Source organism: Zootoca vivipara, chromosome 16 (assembly GCF_965207765.1).
Source record: "Zootoca vivipara chromosome 16, rZooViv2.hap1.1, whole genome shotgun sequence".
Lineage (NCBI taxonomy): Eukaryota > Metazoa > Chordata > Lepidosauria > Squamata > Lacertidae > Zootoca > Zootoca vivipara.
In genome coordinates, this window is record NC_142599.1 from 18,614,980 (window position 1) to 18,631,250 (window position 16,271).

Consider the following 16,271-nt stretch of genomic DNA (forward strand, 5'->3'; position numbering starts at 1 on the left):
CAACCGTGGAGGCAGAGCCCAGTCATCATGACTAGTAGCCAGTGATAGACTTCTTCCTGAATTTGTTTGATCCTCTTTTTAAACCCATCCAAGTTGGTGGTCAAATTGGTTTCCCATTGGCGCACCTGGCAGGGGCCTTTGAGAACAGGACGCTGGACTAGATGGGGCAGTGGCCTGATCCAGCAAGCTCTTTTTGTATTCTTATGGCTGCTCAGAGGGCTCACTCACACTTTCGATTTACAGCCCGAGAGGCTTTCCTTTCGTCCCGCCACTTTTCCCCAGGGAAAACCCGCTCTTTACTGCTGAATGGGAACCAACATCAATCCACAGCAAACCCGACTGGCCTCTCGGACCTGTGACTTGAAATCACGGGACAAATAGGAGGTTTTGGTGTGGTACTTTGTACCCCAAAACAGCCCAATGAAGACCATTGCCGCAGAATGCAGGGAGGGGGGAACAGGATCCTGAACACTCCATGCCATAACAATTTCTTGCTGTTCTCAGTGGCAGCAGTTGCCCATTTCAACCATCACAGCGTAAGTAATTCATGTGGGCGGGTGTGTTCATCTGCCTTGTTCATCGTGTTAATCTGTTGGCACGCCGCCCTTTGTTATAGCTGTGATAGTTAAACATCAAAACAACCTCGGGAAGGAGTGGCGTTTTTCCTCCCCCACTCTTGCACCCATGAACTTATTATTGTGAGTAGCATAAGAGAAGGAGCTCGATTTAAAGCCAGTCCAGATTTGAGTGGGTGGAGATTAGACAACGTGGGAAGAAGGGGCCCTTGATTTTTTTTTAATCAAAATGGTTTCGGAAACAACGTAAAACTTTCTCTCCAACCCCATAAGAGTTTCGTTTCAGTTCCACGTGCGCAAAACATTGTACAGGGTAGGATTTGTCGAAGCGTCGGTGGTAGAGTGTCTGCTTTGCATGAGAAGATTTGAGGTTCAATTCCTGGCATTCTTAGAAAGGGCAGCGAAAGACTGCCTGTAATCCTGAATAGCTGCTGCTAGCCTGTGTGACCTAGACAGATCAATGGCCTAGCTCGATACGATGAAGGGCCACAGCTCAGTGTCAGACCATCTGATTTGCATGCATTCAATCACCAGCATCTCCAGGTAGGATTGGGACCGACTCTTCTCTTAAAACCCTGACATTCCTGGCCCTGTGAATTATAATCCTAAAATTATAATGCTCACGCAGCATTGGGAGTGGCCAACATTTCTATTTCTTCATCCCTTTTTTCTTAATTAAAAATTAATTTAAAAAAATAATTGTTCTAGCTTATTATTTTACTGCCAACCCAAGGGGAGAGGAGAAGGTGGAAGAGGAATGGAAGAAATTTAGAATTTATTATAAAAAATATTGTAGAATTGATGTATGAGGAGATTTATAAGCAACTGTGGAGTTGCAGATAAAGGAAATAAGTGAGATATAATTGAAAATAGGTTAGATATGATAATGAGATGTAAAATTAAGAAAAGGATATTGTAATTGGATTTGGACAATAAGATATAGAATCTGCCAAGAATGATAAACAATGAACCGTTAGAAGGGGGACCCGGGGAAGTCCTCTATTAAAATGAGGGGGGGAAATGATATGGATATGTTAATGTTTAGTTATTTTTTTTGTTTTTCTTCTTTTTTTTAATTTTCTATTTTTGAATATGGATGTTATAACAATGTGTAATTATATGGATGTTATTCTTTCTTTTTATAAAACCTAATAAAAATTATTTTAAAAAAGTAAGAAAAAAAGTTGTGCCTTTGTTAGTTACCTGGAGAATGTTGTGCTCAAAAGTAGCAGAAAGTATTTTAAATGAACGGAGGTGCCAGGAATTTTATCTGGAATATTTGGTGTACAAAATGCGCATGGTGGTCCATCCTAATTTAGGAAATGAAATATCTGAGCTGCCTTTAACAATTATACATCTTGAATCTTACTGATAATGTAATACCCTGCTGTTTACTTCGCTATCTTTCCCTCTTTACCAGGACTGGGGAACTACAGGGCCTGGACCCAGATGTGGCCCTAGTCTAATGTTCCAAGACAAGAGTCTTTTTGGTTCCAGTCCTATCCACCTGTCCCTTGGAAAGTGGCCCAGGAAGAAGGAATGCAGACCTCAAGCCGAGGAAGCGTAGAGAAAGGGGTAGAGAAACCAGGTCACCAACACTGGAATGCAAAATTGGTTAGAACGTGGTGCTGACAACAGTAAGGTTGCAGGTACAATCCCCATATGGGACAGCTGCATATTCCTGCATTGCAGGGGGTTGGACTAGATGGTCCTCAGGGTCCCTTCAAATTCTACAATTTTATGATTCTAACTGCCACTGGAATCCTCTAAACCGGCCCTTGCCAACCTGCCACCCTCCAGCTGTTTTGGACCACAACCCTCCAGCCAGCCATACCAAGGCCATGCTCAGCAAGAAGCAATAGGAGGGGCAGAAGCTGACAGCAGGAAACATATAACTAAAGGCACAGGAACCCCCAAAACCCTCAGTCGTGCTTTGCCTGTCCACACTTGAGAGAACACACCAATCACATTCAATTTTTTTTAAAGAAACAACTCAACAAATCATGATTTAGCACATTCTGCAAAAGGTGAGTGAACATTTGGGAAAGGTGGGTGCCAGGCTAGTTTAAAAATAACTTTACTAATGCACAGAAGAGCAGGCAGGATCTAATCCCTAGGGAAGATCGAAGAAGCTCCAGTTCAGAATTATCTAGGAGTTGTGTGTGTGTGTGTGTGTGTGTGTGCTTGTGGGGTGGAGGGTTTGCTGCAGTTTCCAAGCAGCGTTGCTAGGCGACGAAGAAAAGGATAGCCTAAAAAAGAAAAGAGTGATTCAGAACCAGTTGCTAGAATTTTGTGTGTGTGAGAGAGTAAATCTAGAATTGCTTAGGATAAATTGGTAGCATCCTTTCCACTTACTGTAACTGTTCACCTTTCACTGGAAGGCATCAAGAAGCCAGCTTGCCAAGGCTAGATGTGGGAGAGAGAGGGACCCTACTGCAAAAATATTTGCAGCTCTTCGGACCGCCTGCAGCCCCAGACCCCAACACCTCTGCTCACCATCAGTTTATCAGTGTGCCAGCCCTCCACAAAATTGTGCCTCAGTCACCTCACAGTTACCAAATAAACAGCAAAAAAAATTAACGTGTATTGTAAACGATAAAAAAAAGAACCAGGTCAACAAGTGCAGAGAATATTCCATAAGTTTTTGAATCCGTTAAGTTTTTGTATGAAATATGCAGAAATATGCAGAAACTTACCGGAATAATAAATCAAGATAACAAACTTTTTATAAAAGAATGGAAATGGTTAATTTAATATTACAGATAAATTTCAAACAGATAAAAACATTGGCAAGGTTATTGTAACGACCTGCAGTTTCATAAGAGTATATATTTAAAGTAGATAATTAAACGAGCGAATTAAATGAACTTGGATCTGCAGAAGATATTAAAAAATAAATTTAAGGAACCGCAGAAAGAGGGGGAAGGAAGTCAAACTTTGAAACGCTAAATTGATTGTAAAACTAATGAAATGTATAAACTTGAAAAGTATAAATAAAAACTTTTTAAAGAAACAAGTGCATAAAATAAATCCATAGAGCCTCATACAAAACAATGTAAAAAAGCTAACCTAATTTGACTGCTTAAAATGTAGCGTCCTAGTACCAGCAATAGAAGAGGACAGCCTATTTAGGATATATTTGCTCGTGAGGTTCTTCAGCTGTCTTAAGCAGGCACCCCCAAACTTCGGCCCTCCAGATGTTTTGGACTACAATTCCCATCATCCCTGACCACTGGACCTGTTAGCTAGGGATCATCTGGAGGGCCGCAGTTTGGGGATGCTTGGTCTTAAGACAGGTATGAGGAACCAGTGGCCCTTCCATCATCCCTGGCCATTGGCCGTGTTTCCTGGGGCTGATGGGAGTTGTAGTCCACCAACATCTCTCTGTAGGGCCAAAGATTCCCTACTCATGCTTTACAGCCAGAACCGTCTTTCCCATTGGGCTTACTGGCACGTTGCGCCAGGCGCCGGCCTCTCAAGGCCGCCCCAGCGAGTGGGGGAGCTGCGCGGCTTTGCCGGTGGCCTCCCCTTTCCCTCCTGCATGCACACCAGCTGCACGCACCCCACCAACTATATGGCTGGCAGACGTGCAACTTCCTTCCCAAGCCTCCGCGGGAGGAGAGCGATCCCTGCAGAGGCTTAGGATGGAAGCTGCGCCCCGCCAACTATATGGCCGGAGGGATCTTTGCACCACGGCGCCAGATATGCTTAAGACGGCCCTGTTTACAGTCCTTTTAATGTGTTGGCCTGGCGGAACTCTGATACCAGTAATGCCCCTTCCTTGCTGTTTGGAGAATAAAGACAGGTGTGGGTTTGTGGATGGGTGTAAACTATCTTATGGGACAAAGGTAAAATAGACATTTATTGCTACGCCTACCGGTACATTTGTTTACCACCCACCACTGGCATACGGCCCCCAGAAGCTTGCCAAGAAGGAAATGTGGCCCTCCACTTGAAAAACCTTCCTCGTCTGTTTTGTTTGGCTGTATTAATTGGCTTAATGATTAGCTTGGTTGTTTCAATATGAATAAATAATGGCAGAGAACGTTAGCAGTTAGCTCCTGTTGGGTGACTCTCCCTTTGAAACCTGCTCAGGTATCAGAATGGTTAATATCCGGAGCTGGCAGACTTACTCCCAGGGCGAAACTGCTAAGCAACCCTCATTAGCGCAACGGCACCACAAACACTTAATTTGTTCTGTTGTTGTCAGAGCATCAGACTTGCAGTCATGAGGAAATCCTTGGAAAGGAGCCCGAGAGAGATGGGCAGCCTTGTCTCGCTCAAAATGTTTCTGACGGGAGAGGAGAAGCGGTTGGCTGGTGTGAGGGCGGGGATGAAGAAATAGCAGTAGGTGCCCAGCAGGCCTGTCCAAACCATTCTGCAAGCTGGCAAAGGACTGTGTTGCAAACTGTTCCTGCCCCAGTTCCAAGCACCAAAGCTGGCAGGTGAATCTCATTTCAACAGGACAGTGGGATCCTCTGAGCTAGGCATGGACTGATCCATCGGTATCAGTTCTCTATGCTTCTTGTTTTTTCAACCTTAAGTTCATTTCTCCACATTTCTGAACCAAAAATTTATTCTTAAGAATCCTCAATAAAGCTTGACAGCATGTTCATGCGATTCCCCCCTAATATATAAATTTTTGCAAAGCAGTTTTCCATACAGGCAACTCCCCATTTATGCGTATATTGGGAACACCACTGGACAACCCTCTAAAGCAGGCACCCCCAAACTTCGGCCCTCCAGATGTTTTGGACTACAATTCCTATCTTCCCCGAACACTGGTCCTATTTGCTAGGGATCAGGGGCGTACCCAGGATCAGATCAAAACTAGGGGGGGGAGCCATGGTCGTTCAGGGGCGGGGCCAAGGCATGGGAGGGGCCACAAAGTGGGAATGTGGGCGGGGCTACAGGGCCAGCGGGCCCGACGACTCTGCGGCGGCGGCTGCAGCCTCTAAATGAACCCCCTAAACTCTCTCACACGAAACCCCCCTGCTCTGAAGCAGGGCCGTCTCTAGGCCCGGGTCCGGTGGCGCGGAGCGCCAGGATGCCAGGCCACCAGGCGCGCCTCTCAGCTGTTCAGCGGCTTCAGGCTGCTTTCCGGAGAGGCGCAGGCCTGGGGCCGCCTCTGCCGCGTGCAGGGGCGTCACAACAGGGGGCGGGCAGCACCCCCTGGCCCAGGGCCGGCCCTACGCCCAGGCTGGGTTGCGCAGGGCTCCAGCTGCACAGTGAGCTGTGCCCGCCGCGCCGGGAAACGGGGCGGGTGGGGGCACCAGAGGGATCCGTACCACCACGGCGCCAGGTATGCTTAAGACGGCCCTGCTCTGAAAACACCGCTCCCATCCATTTACGGCTAGCCACCCCCCTGAAAAAACCCTTTGGGCCCGGCTTTCCCTCCTCCAGGTCCCCCCGAAGCCTTCACAGTTCTGTGAAGCCTTGCACAGCGGAGAGCTGTGCTGCCCCCAAGGCAGCTCCTTTCCTATTGCCAGCGGTGGGGGGCGGCGAGGAAGGGTCACTGCCGCTGGGCTACTCCTGCCGCCGGCAATCCGATGCAAACGCCCCCACGCAGTTTCCTTACAGCAGCCACGACCACCGCCTTCGGACGCCGCCCTCCACTCCTCCTTTGCAGGCTTCTGCCCACCAAGGCTGAACTGGCTCCTGTCGGTGCACTTCCTCTCCCAGCCCAGGAGGAGTCTCAGTAGCAACTCCTAACTCAGGGGGGGTAGGGGGGTGCAGAGGGGGGAAGGGGGCGATTCCCAGCCCGTGGCGCCAACGATCGCAGTGCAGCCTACTGGGAGGCAGAGCGCGGCAGCAGCTGCAACCAATGCAGAGAGCCGCGTCTCCTTCGCTTGCCAGCCCAGGAGAACTTTTAGGTAGGAGAGGTTGCCGCCCGGCAGGGCTTTCCATTGGGAGGCGCGAAGGCTTTAGTGGGCGGGAATTGGTGCAAATGTAGGCAGGGCAGGCTGAGAGGAGGAGCCGCCGCCGAGGAGCTGCGGCACCAGCAGCGTTTCCTCCCCCCCCTCCCGTGTCAACAAGCGGGGCGCCTGCGCAGGGTATTTGCTTCCCTAGTCGGGCGGTTTGGCCTTCTAGGGGGGGCAGCTGCACCCCCCTGCCCCATGCTGGGTACACCCATGCTAGGGATCATGGGAGTTGTAAGCCAAAACACCTGGAGGGCCGCAGTTTGGGGACGCCTGCTCTAAACCTCTGGAAACCTTTGAAAAACCCTTTAAAACAAAAATACACCGAACTCCACCACAAACCTCCTTGCTCTCCACAGGCCTCAAATGTCAGTGCAAAGGGTCCTGGAATTGCACTTGCAAAGCCTCAAGAGATTGCTAGATCCTATTTTCATGCTGCTTTTGGCATTTTTGTGCTCTTTCGGGGTTGTTTTTGCCCCTTTTCATGCCACTTCCAGGTTTGCGGCGATGCGCACGGGCGCCGTCATGTGTGCATTGAACGCACATCAATGGGGAGTTGTCTATAATTAAATACATTAATGCAACTTTCATTAATATATGCATTTATATGCACACCATTCCCAGAACAGTTCGACAGTCAATCCCTCTTCCCCAGGGAACTCTGAGAAGTTTAATCTCTCAAAAAATACTGATCTCCGGCAGTATAGAGGCTGCACCCTGGAATGCCGACCCTATCAAACCTGTTTGTTGAACCCTCTTGTCGCTTTTCGTGTGTCTTGACCCTGCGCTTTTGTTCCAGTGTCTGGAAAGGGTGGAGAATTTCTCCTCGAATAGGAATGCAAAGTAAAGTGTGGTGTGGAATTGTGTTAGTCTGGTCTCGGGGGCCCAAACATCAATGTGCAGGCTTGGCTGCAGAGAGAAAGAAAAATGGCTTTCGATACTTTCAACCATGGTATCCTTCTGGAGGGGCTGTCCGATTTGCGGGTGGGTGGCACTGCTTTGCCAGAGCTTCCATCCAAGTAGGTCGTCTCCAGAGGATGATGCTTGGGGAGTGTTCTTCAGCCCCCTCAGGGTTCAATTTCATACCCCATGCTGTTGAACAACGACACGAAACTGCTGACTTGGGTCATCCAGAGTTGTCAGCAATATGTGATGACACACAGCTCTACTTCTCCTTTACATCTGCAGGTGTGGCTGAGGATGTGCTGGACCAATGTCTTGCCTGGGTAATGGACCGGATGAGAGCCAACAAACCGAAGCTCAATCCAAATGAGACGGAGGCACTGTTAGTGGGTGGCTCCCTAGGCCAGATGGATGGGAGGTTGCCTGCTCTTGATGGGGCTCTGATGGAGCGGGTACGTAACTTCGGGGTGCTTCTGAATCCTTAACTGTCACTTGAGGCTCAGGTGGCATGGAGTGCCTTCCATCGACGACAGCTGGTGGCGCAGCTCAGCCCCTATCCAGACAGAGATAGCCTAACTTCTGTTGTCTAGGCTCTAGTAACCTCGAGGTTAGATTACTGCAATGGATTATACATGGATTATACCTCTGAAGTTGGTTCGGAAACTTCAGCTGAATTTGGTGGCCAGGTTGGTGACTGGGGCAAGACGGTTTGGGCACATTACACCGATCCTGGCCTGACTTGCACTGACTGGCTGCCAATTAGCTTCCGGACCCAATTCAAGGTGTTGGTTTTGACCTATAAAATCCTTAAACAGCTCAGGACCGCGAAACTTCAAGGGTCCAGGACCCTGCAATCATTATCTGAGGCCCTTCTTCATGTGCCTCCTCTACGATACATTGGCAACACGAGAACGAGCCTTTTCTGCAGTGGGTTCCCATCTGTGGTCTGCTCTCCCCAAGGAGGCTCACCTGGTGCCTTCACTACATATATTTCAGGTGCCAGGTGAAAATGTTTCTCTATAACCAGGCCTTTGGCTGATTAAACATTCTGTTGCCTTTTTAATGTGTTTGTGGGAGGGGGGTTATGGGCTTGTTTTTATTTTGTTTTTTGTGTTCTCATTTTGTATTTTTATGTTGGCACTGCCCTGTGAGCTTCAGGTGAAGGGCAGTATATAATAATCATAATTATAATCATAATGGTTTTGGCCAAGTTGAGACAATGCAGGCAGACCAAGGTCACCAAGGGTCACCAAGGTCAAAGGCCATGGTACTAAGGTGGTCAGGTTATAGAAGAGACAAGGTGTGGGGAACCTTTGGTCTTCCAGATGTTGCTCAGCTAAAACTCCCATCATCATCCCTGGCCAGTTCTGACATCAGCTGAGCTCAGATCAAAGAGATGGCTCCGATGTTAGGGCTTTGTTGTTGAGGGTGGCCTTGCCTCCTACTTTGCATAGGCTAGTCCTCTGTTTGAAACATTGTCCAGTCCATGGGCGTACCCAGCATGGGGCAGGGGGGGCAGCTGCCCCCCTAGAAGCAGGGCAGCTGGAGAGGACAGGCAGGGACGCTGAATGCCGTGGAGCATTGTGGGGCAGCACTTTCTGTGCTGTGCTCGCTGTGACTTGAAAGAGTGTGGGCTGAAGTTAGCCCAGGTCCAGGTCCAGGTTTCCTTCAATGGAGGCAGCTTCGCTGCTGCTACCTTGCTTTAGTCACCGCTGCCATTAAATGAGCGGGCAAGGCAGGAGTGCAAGCGCGGGTGGCTCCGTGTGCTGCCTTGCAAACGGCCCCCTGGGCGTGGACATTGACCATGCCTCCTGGGGGGATCCTGGCCACGTCATTGCCAGCTAGCCAATCGGGTGGCTGGGGGGCATGGCTGGTGTGCCCCCCCCAGCTTTGATCCTGGGTACGCCCATGGTCCAGTCTATGTCTAGTGCGAAGATTTAATGCTCCCAGTAACACCTTCACATTTGTTTGGTCATCCGTTGTGGTTTGTCTTAGTTCCCCACCCTTACAAAATTTATACATCACCTGATTGTAAGAAAACCTTTAAGTGGTTGGCACCTGGATCAAGCCCATCCACAGTTCACCTGGTCAAACTCTTTCCCACCACGGTGAGGTTTAATGGACAGTAATCCCACAACTTTTATTGGGTGATCGCAACCTTACACAGGCAATCGAAAAATAAATTGGGGAAATGTGGGGAAATTCAAAATAAGCGGTAGGAAAAATGTCAAAAGGAGGTGGGAGAGGGGGAAGCCACAGTTGGCATTTGCATCAACCATTGCACTCCCCCTGGGAGAATATTTGGGTGTCGTCAGAGTTGGAGAGTGCATCAGGGCCTAGAGAGAGCACGGAGGGCAAGCGGAGGTGGTCTGAGAGTGCTGGTGAGTGCTGGTTCTTTTTACATTGGGTTTGTCATGGGTTGTTTAAGGGGCTTTCCTAGTTTTATGCATTTTTGCGTTTGTGCACAGTTCCTGGAAACCAAAGTTTCGCGTAAGTTGCGGGCTTACTGCGTATCTATTTAAACGGATAACAGTGGTTTCTAAATTTGCATTTGTGCAGAATTTCATTTCTCCAAATCTGCTCGTGTTTTGCAGCAGCGAGTAACTGGACATCCTGTTTCTGCAGGATACCAGCCTCGTCAGAAGGTGGCATTTTTCAGGAGATCAAATGTCTAAGCCAGGACGGTAGGCGGAGGAGCAGCTTAAGAAAATGAGGTGCCTCCTTCTGAAAGTATGGGAGTTGGCCCCTTAACCTTAAGACTAAGGGAGATTCAAATGGGTCATTCTCAGTTTCGCCCAGTGAGGCCAACACCCAAAAGCTTTTGGCGTTTCAACAGGGATTTCCTTCCCAAGAAACTGAACTAATCGGTAGAGCTACACTTTGTGGGTGTCACTAAGTAGACAACCGACTCCGCAGAATCTATAGGGCCGTGGATTCTGCCCAGCAATAATGCAGCATGTGGAACACAACACACAACCCATTTTAATAGGGTCATAAACAAGAATGTGCTTCTTGGAACCAAAGGGGCAATTGTCAAGCAGAGTAAATGAGCACTGCTTTCTCTAATTGCATCATGTATCACTTTTCATGATATGGTGCCCACCAGCCTCCCCCAATCTGGCACCTTGCAGATTTTTTGGGACAGCATCTCTCATCACGCGCGAAGAGCACAGCCAACTTATGAAGCTGAATTCTTCTGATGTAGATTCCGGATGGATCAAAAAAAGGACTTCTTCACACAGCACATAGTTAAAACCATGGAACTCCCTCTCACAGGAGGCAGTGATGACCACCAACCCAGATGGCATTAAAATAGGACCTGGCAGATTCACGGAGGAGAAGGCTCTCAGATGGCTATGCTCTGCCTGCACAGTCAAAGGCAGCAATGCTTCTGAATCTTAGTTGCTGGAAACGACATGTGAGAGGCAAGAGCTCTTCTGCTCAAGTCTTGCTTGTAGATTTCCCACAGGCATCTGGCTGGCCACTGTGAGAACAGGATGCTGGACTAGATGGGCCACTGGTCTGGTCGAGCAAACTCTTCTTATGTTCTTGATAGACATCTTAGATTTAAGATCTGGAGAGCTTGGAGAGAACTCTGCTTCTAAAAGAGAATTATAGCCAGGAGATGATAAACTCAGGAGAATACTTTCCACACTCAATGATACCCTGCACTGATTTTTATTTTTTTTATTTTTAAGAAGGGCTGTAGTTCAGTTGTGCTCACAAAAAGTCTCAGGATCAATCCCTAGGATGTTTCAGGTAGGGCTGGCGGGAATAACATGCCTGAAACCTGGAAAACCAGTAAATGGTAGACAGCAGTTTCCTGGGTTGCTAATTGTTGTTGTTCAGTCGTTTAGTCGTGTCCAATTCTTCGTGACCTCATGGACCATAGCACGCCAGGCACTCCTGTCTTCCACTGCCTCCCGCAGTTTGGTCAAACTCATGTTCGTAGCTTCGAGAACACTGTCCAACCATCTCGTCCTCTGTCGTCCCCTTCTCCTAGTGCCCTCAATCTTTCCCAACATCAGGGTCTTTTCCAGGGAGTCTTCTCTTCTCATGAGGTGGCCAAAGTATTGGAGCCTCAGCTTCAGGATCTGTCCTTCCAGTGAGCACTCAGGGCTGATTTCCTTCAGAATGGATAGGTTTGATCTTCTTGCAGTCCATGGGCTGCTAATTACAATACTCTTTTTTGGGGGGGGGTGTAGGTGAGTGATAAGAGCATCTGAGGTGCTCTACTGTTCAGGAACCCATGCTCTACATTTTTCTGATTAAGACCAGGAAGATCATTCCTACAGAAATGGCAGGCTTACCCTTTGTTCTTCGCAGTTGAACCTGCAATGTCCCTCCTTTATCCGACCAGCTCCAACAGAGTAAGACAGCTCCCTACTCCTCTTTTTTGTCCTTCTCCCAAACGTCTGCCTATTGGGTTACTTCTCTTCTGGGTTTCCAACACGTCCATCGCTTTCCCACCCTTCTCAAAATTCTTCCCACAATGCGGGATTTACACACCTGCACGATTTCTGTTGGCAGCTCAGTTGAGCGGCTGTAGCTGTGACCAGGTGGCCTCCGATTCAAAGTACTAGGCCAGCCTTCGCCAACCTGGTGCCCTCCGGATAGTTTGGATTTCAGCTCCCATCATCAGCCCCTGTCAGTGTGGCAGTGTGTGCCAGCTAACAATACTGACCCACTTTGCCGGACTGTTAGGAATACAGGGTGCTGCTTCATACTGGGCCAGACCGTTGGTCCATCTAGCTCGGGGTTTCCCAAATGTGGGTCTCCAGCTGTTTTTTGGACTACAGCTCCCATCACCCCTAGCTAGCAGGACCAGTGGGCAGGGCTGATGGGAATTGTAGTCCTAGCTGGAGACCCAAGTTTGCGAAACCTTGATCTAGCTCAATACCGTCTACACTACAGCAACTTGCAAGACTTCAAGTCAGGGAACGCTTCCAGCCCTACCTGGAGAATGAACTTGGGGCCTTCTGCATAAGGATAATCAAGAGAGTATAGTCTATTGCTATTAGCTTATAAAAAACCAGCTCCCCACTTGTGATTACCAGCAACTTTCACTGAGAGAGACATTGCCTCCAACCACCAGGGCTAGTACCAGCTTGCACGGTTTCTGTCTTTCCACTTGCCTACTTCGCGTGGACAGCTCATTGATTTTGCCCATTTAGCTAAATCTCACTTGTTCCTAATGCAACTCTGCTAAGTTGTTATCGCTTCACCCTGCACTGCACGCCCAAGATCAGGCTCAGATTTAATTCCCTTCCAATCCCCTACAAATCCCTCACATGACCTAGCCACTACCTGGCATTTATGCCTCCCTGGGATCGAATGGGAAGGTGGGATTGTCAAAAAGGCCCCAATAGGGCATGGGAGACCATTCTTGGAACCCTCTCCCCAGAAAAACTCGCCGGGCACCAACACTGTCCATTTTTAGGTACCAAGTAAAAACATGCTGGTTTACCCAGCAGTCTGGATATTAATTTAATCATAACTGCATATGATTGTGGACTGTTCCACCTTTTAGTGGAGTGGGAGTCTTTTTATTTTTGTTAATGGATTAATACTTTTATATTCTTATGTTTTATTCTGTGTTAGGGTTTTTAAATGTTTGAGAAATTTTCTGTTTTAATGGTCTGTAAGTCACTTTGAGTCATGTTGCAAACAACGATGAACAAGTATAAATAATAAGTGATGATAATGGAATCCAAAACAATTCTTTAGCTTAATGGACAATTTGATGTCATTTTCAGCTACCAGCCATGGCGGTGCATTAAGAAGAATCTTCTGAAATTCACTGCAATTTCTTAAGATCCATGTACATAATACATAATACCGTTAACCAAACCCAAATGTTTTATTTATTGATAAAATATTTATATACAGTACTGTCATTCATTTAAAAAAATACCAGAGCGGTTTGCAACAATAGTTCATAAAACCCATACAATAAAACCGTATTAAAAAGTTAGAAACATAAATCAGCTAATTACTTCAGAAAGATGTATCCTTAATTGCTTGCAGGAGCATGGCGGCAGGTGTTTAAAAATCAAATCAGAAAACACCTGCTGAATCTCTATTGGCAGAAAATTCTACAGGCCTGGGACAATGACACTAAATGATTTTCTTACTGTTGTCAGATAAGCCTCACCAATCTGGGGAATGGCCAGTGATGCTCCTGCAGATGTTATATATTCCACAACAGCTCCATAGCAGGGAGACCCATCCAGTTAAGAATCTTATGTTAGTGGTTACCAACCCTTTGGGGCCCATGGGCACATTTGCAAACTGGATAAACTGTTGGGGGCACAGCACACACACAGCAACCAAGCAGTAGTACAATAGCATGCTTCTCTGAAGCCTAATTTCAGGAGAAGAAAGGCCATGTGGTCATATGGGCACCATGTTGGTGAGCCCTGGTATTTATCCTTCTTGATTCAGGGTAGTCCAACCTAGCTAGACTCTCTCCAACTCTCTCATTCAGAGCGTTTTAGATGATATAATATTGGTACAGTTGGAATCAATACAGTGGGAAGATTGTGTCAATTGGAACAACTGATTGATTGCTTTTGGTGGAATGGGAGAAAGGGGGACATTTAATATATATCACTGAGCTTCGGAATCAAATTTTGAGAATAACCAAATATTGAAAGATCATCAGCATCTGCTGGTGTCTATCTATCCCAAAGCAGGAGAAATATACATCACAAATAAAAACAAACCTCATTTGACCTAGGAGGACTCACTCAAAATTAAATTTCATGGTAGCTCATGGGGCTTGTTTGTTGAGCTAGGGTGCAACACCCCCATTGCTTTTTATCTATGGGATTTTTAAAAAATGCTTTTTACCCTAACAGATCAGTTTCTAAAGCAAATAAAAGAATACAAATTAAAAAGAAAAACAATCACAATTAAAATCAGAGCCAGGTAACACAAAATCAAGCTATGGGCCAGTTAAAACCCCACATATCTCCACTTCCTTTGGGATAAGTCCCATTGAGGATTATTTCTAAATTTGCATTTTTAATACAGAGACAGAAAAGAAAAACAAACATACTCCCCATCCCCCCCCCCGGGTTGTACAACTTTTGGTGACTTCCCTTCCACTCTTTTCCGGGTTCCTTTTATTTTTCGATTAAACCACATATTCCAAATCCTTCAACTTCAAATTTCTTCATCGGTTATAAATCCCATTACCGTCTATTCTGCTGGATTTACTCAAGACCTGCTAGGTTATTCACTTGTTTATACTGGTTCTGTAACTATTCAGCAAACCTTTCCCAGTCTTCCTTTATATTCTTTATCATTCTTTTACATCACTCTCTCTCTCTATATAATTTTTATTAAATTTTCTTTTTTACAATTTCAAATATTCATTTTACAACCTTAAGAAATCCATGGCTCCCCTTCTCTTTCCATGGTTCATTTTACGCATCATATCCTGTAAATCCCTGCATACTTTTGAAGTAAAATTTAAGCTGGTTCCTATGAACCCAGAGAAATGGATCCTGACCCAGGGAGAGCCCAAGGATCCAGGCAAGCAGACGAATTTAAGCGTCTCCTGCCCACCAAATAACAGAGACCAAACCAGGACGTACGAAGCAAGGCACTTTTATTTTCACTGTTGCAACAGGGTCCTTCCTCTCACGCAGGAGAACAAGGAAGGGACCCAAACAAAGGTGTCCTGCCCTTAAAAAGAAATTTGAAATTGGTTTCAGCCCACCCCCCAGAAGCATCATCCATATGTCACAGAAGGGGTGTAGCCCAAGACCCCTCTCCCTAGATTCATCATAGGTACATCATGAAAGGGGAGGTCTGGTGGCAGTAATCTGAGCATCCTGGACCCTGCCCCCTGCCCCCAAAACCTAATCAACAAAAAAGAGAGATATTTACATTTCCCTGTTTCCCAGCCAAGTTAATCACACCCTTTTGTCTGGCACCCAGGTATCAGGATGCCAGGGATTATCACTTTAATTCCTGAGACAATGAGAAGGTTCCCCCCACCCCCCTTCTTCCTTGCAGAGGAACACCTGGTCAGAGAGAGAGTCAAAATGGTGTCAGAAAGGCCTGTCTTCCTGTGCTGCTTCAGACATGTGCCTGTACTGTACATTCATGTACATGTTTTATGAACAATTATTATATATATATATATAGGTAAAGGTAAAGGGACCCCTGACCATCAGGTCCAGTCGTGACCGACTCTGGGGTTGCGCGCTCATCTCGCATTATTGGCCGAGGGAGCCGGCGTACAGCTTCCAGGTCATGTGGCCAGCATGACAAAGCCGCTTCTGCTGAACCAGAGCAGCACATGGAAACGCCGTTTACCTTCCCGCTGTAGCGGTTCCTATTTATCTACTTGCATTTTGACGTGCTTTCGAACTGCTAGGTTGGCAGGAGCTGGGACCAAGCAACGGGAGCTCACCCCGTCACAGGGATTCGAACCGCCGACCTTCTGATCAGCAAGCCCTAGGCTCAGTGGTTTAACCACAGCGCCAACTGGGTCCCATATATATATATATATATATATATATATATATATATATATATATATATATATATATATATATGACCTCAAAATTCTTATAACACTTTCCAAAGCTATACCATTCAGTACAGTACTGTATTCCATTATTGCATCCATCAAAACTTGTTTGCACTGTGGAAATTATCTGACTGCTGCCACGCCAGTGTTTTCAGCTGTGATCTCTTTTGGTGTGTGCTTGTTTTAGTTAGGCAGCTCCCAGCACTTCACCTGACAGCAAGCAAGTCGCCTTGCAAGCACACACGGCTTTGCTTTATGAGTAGGCAGGAAAAGGACTGCTGCTGCTGCGACCAGGTTCTGCGCATCCTTCCCCCACCGACCTACAGGTGA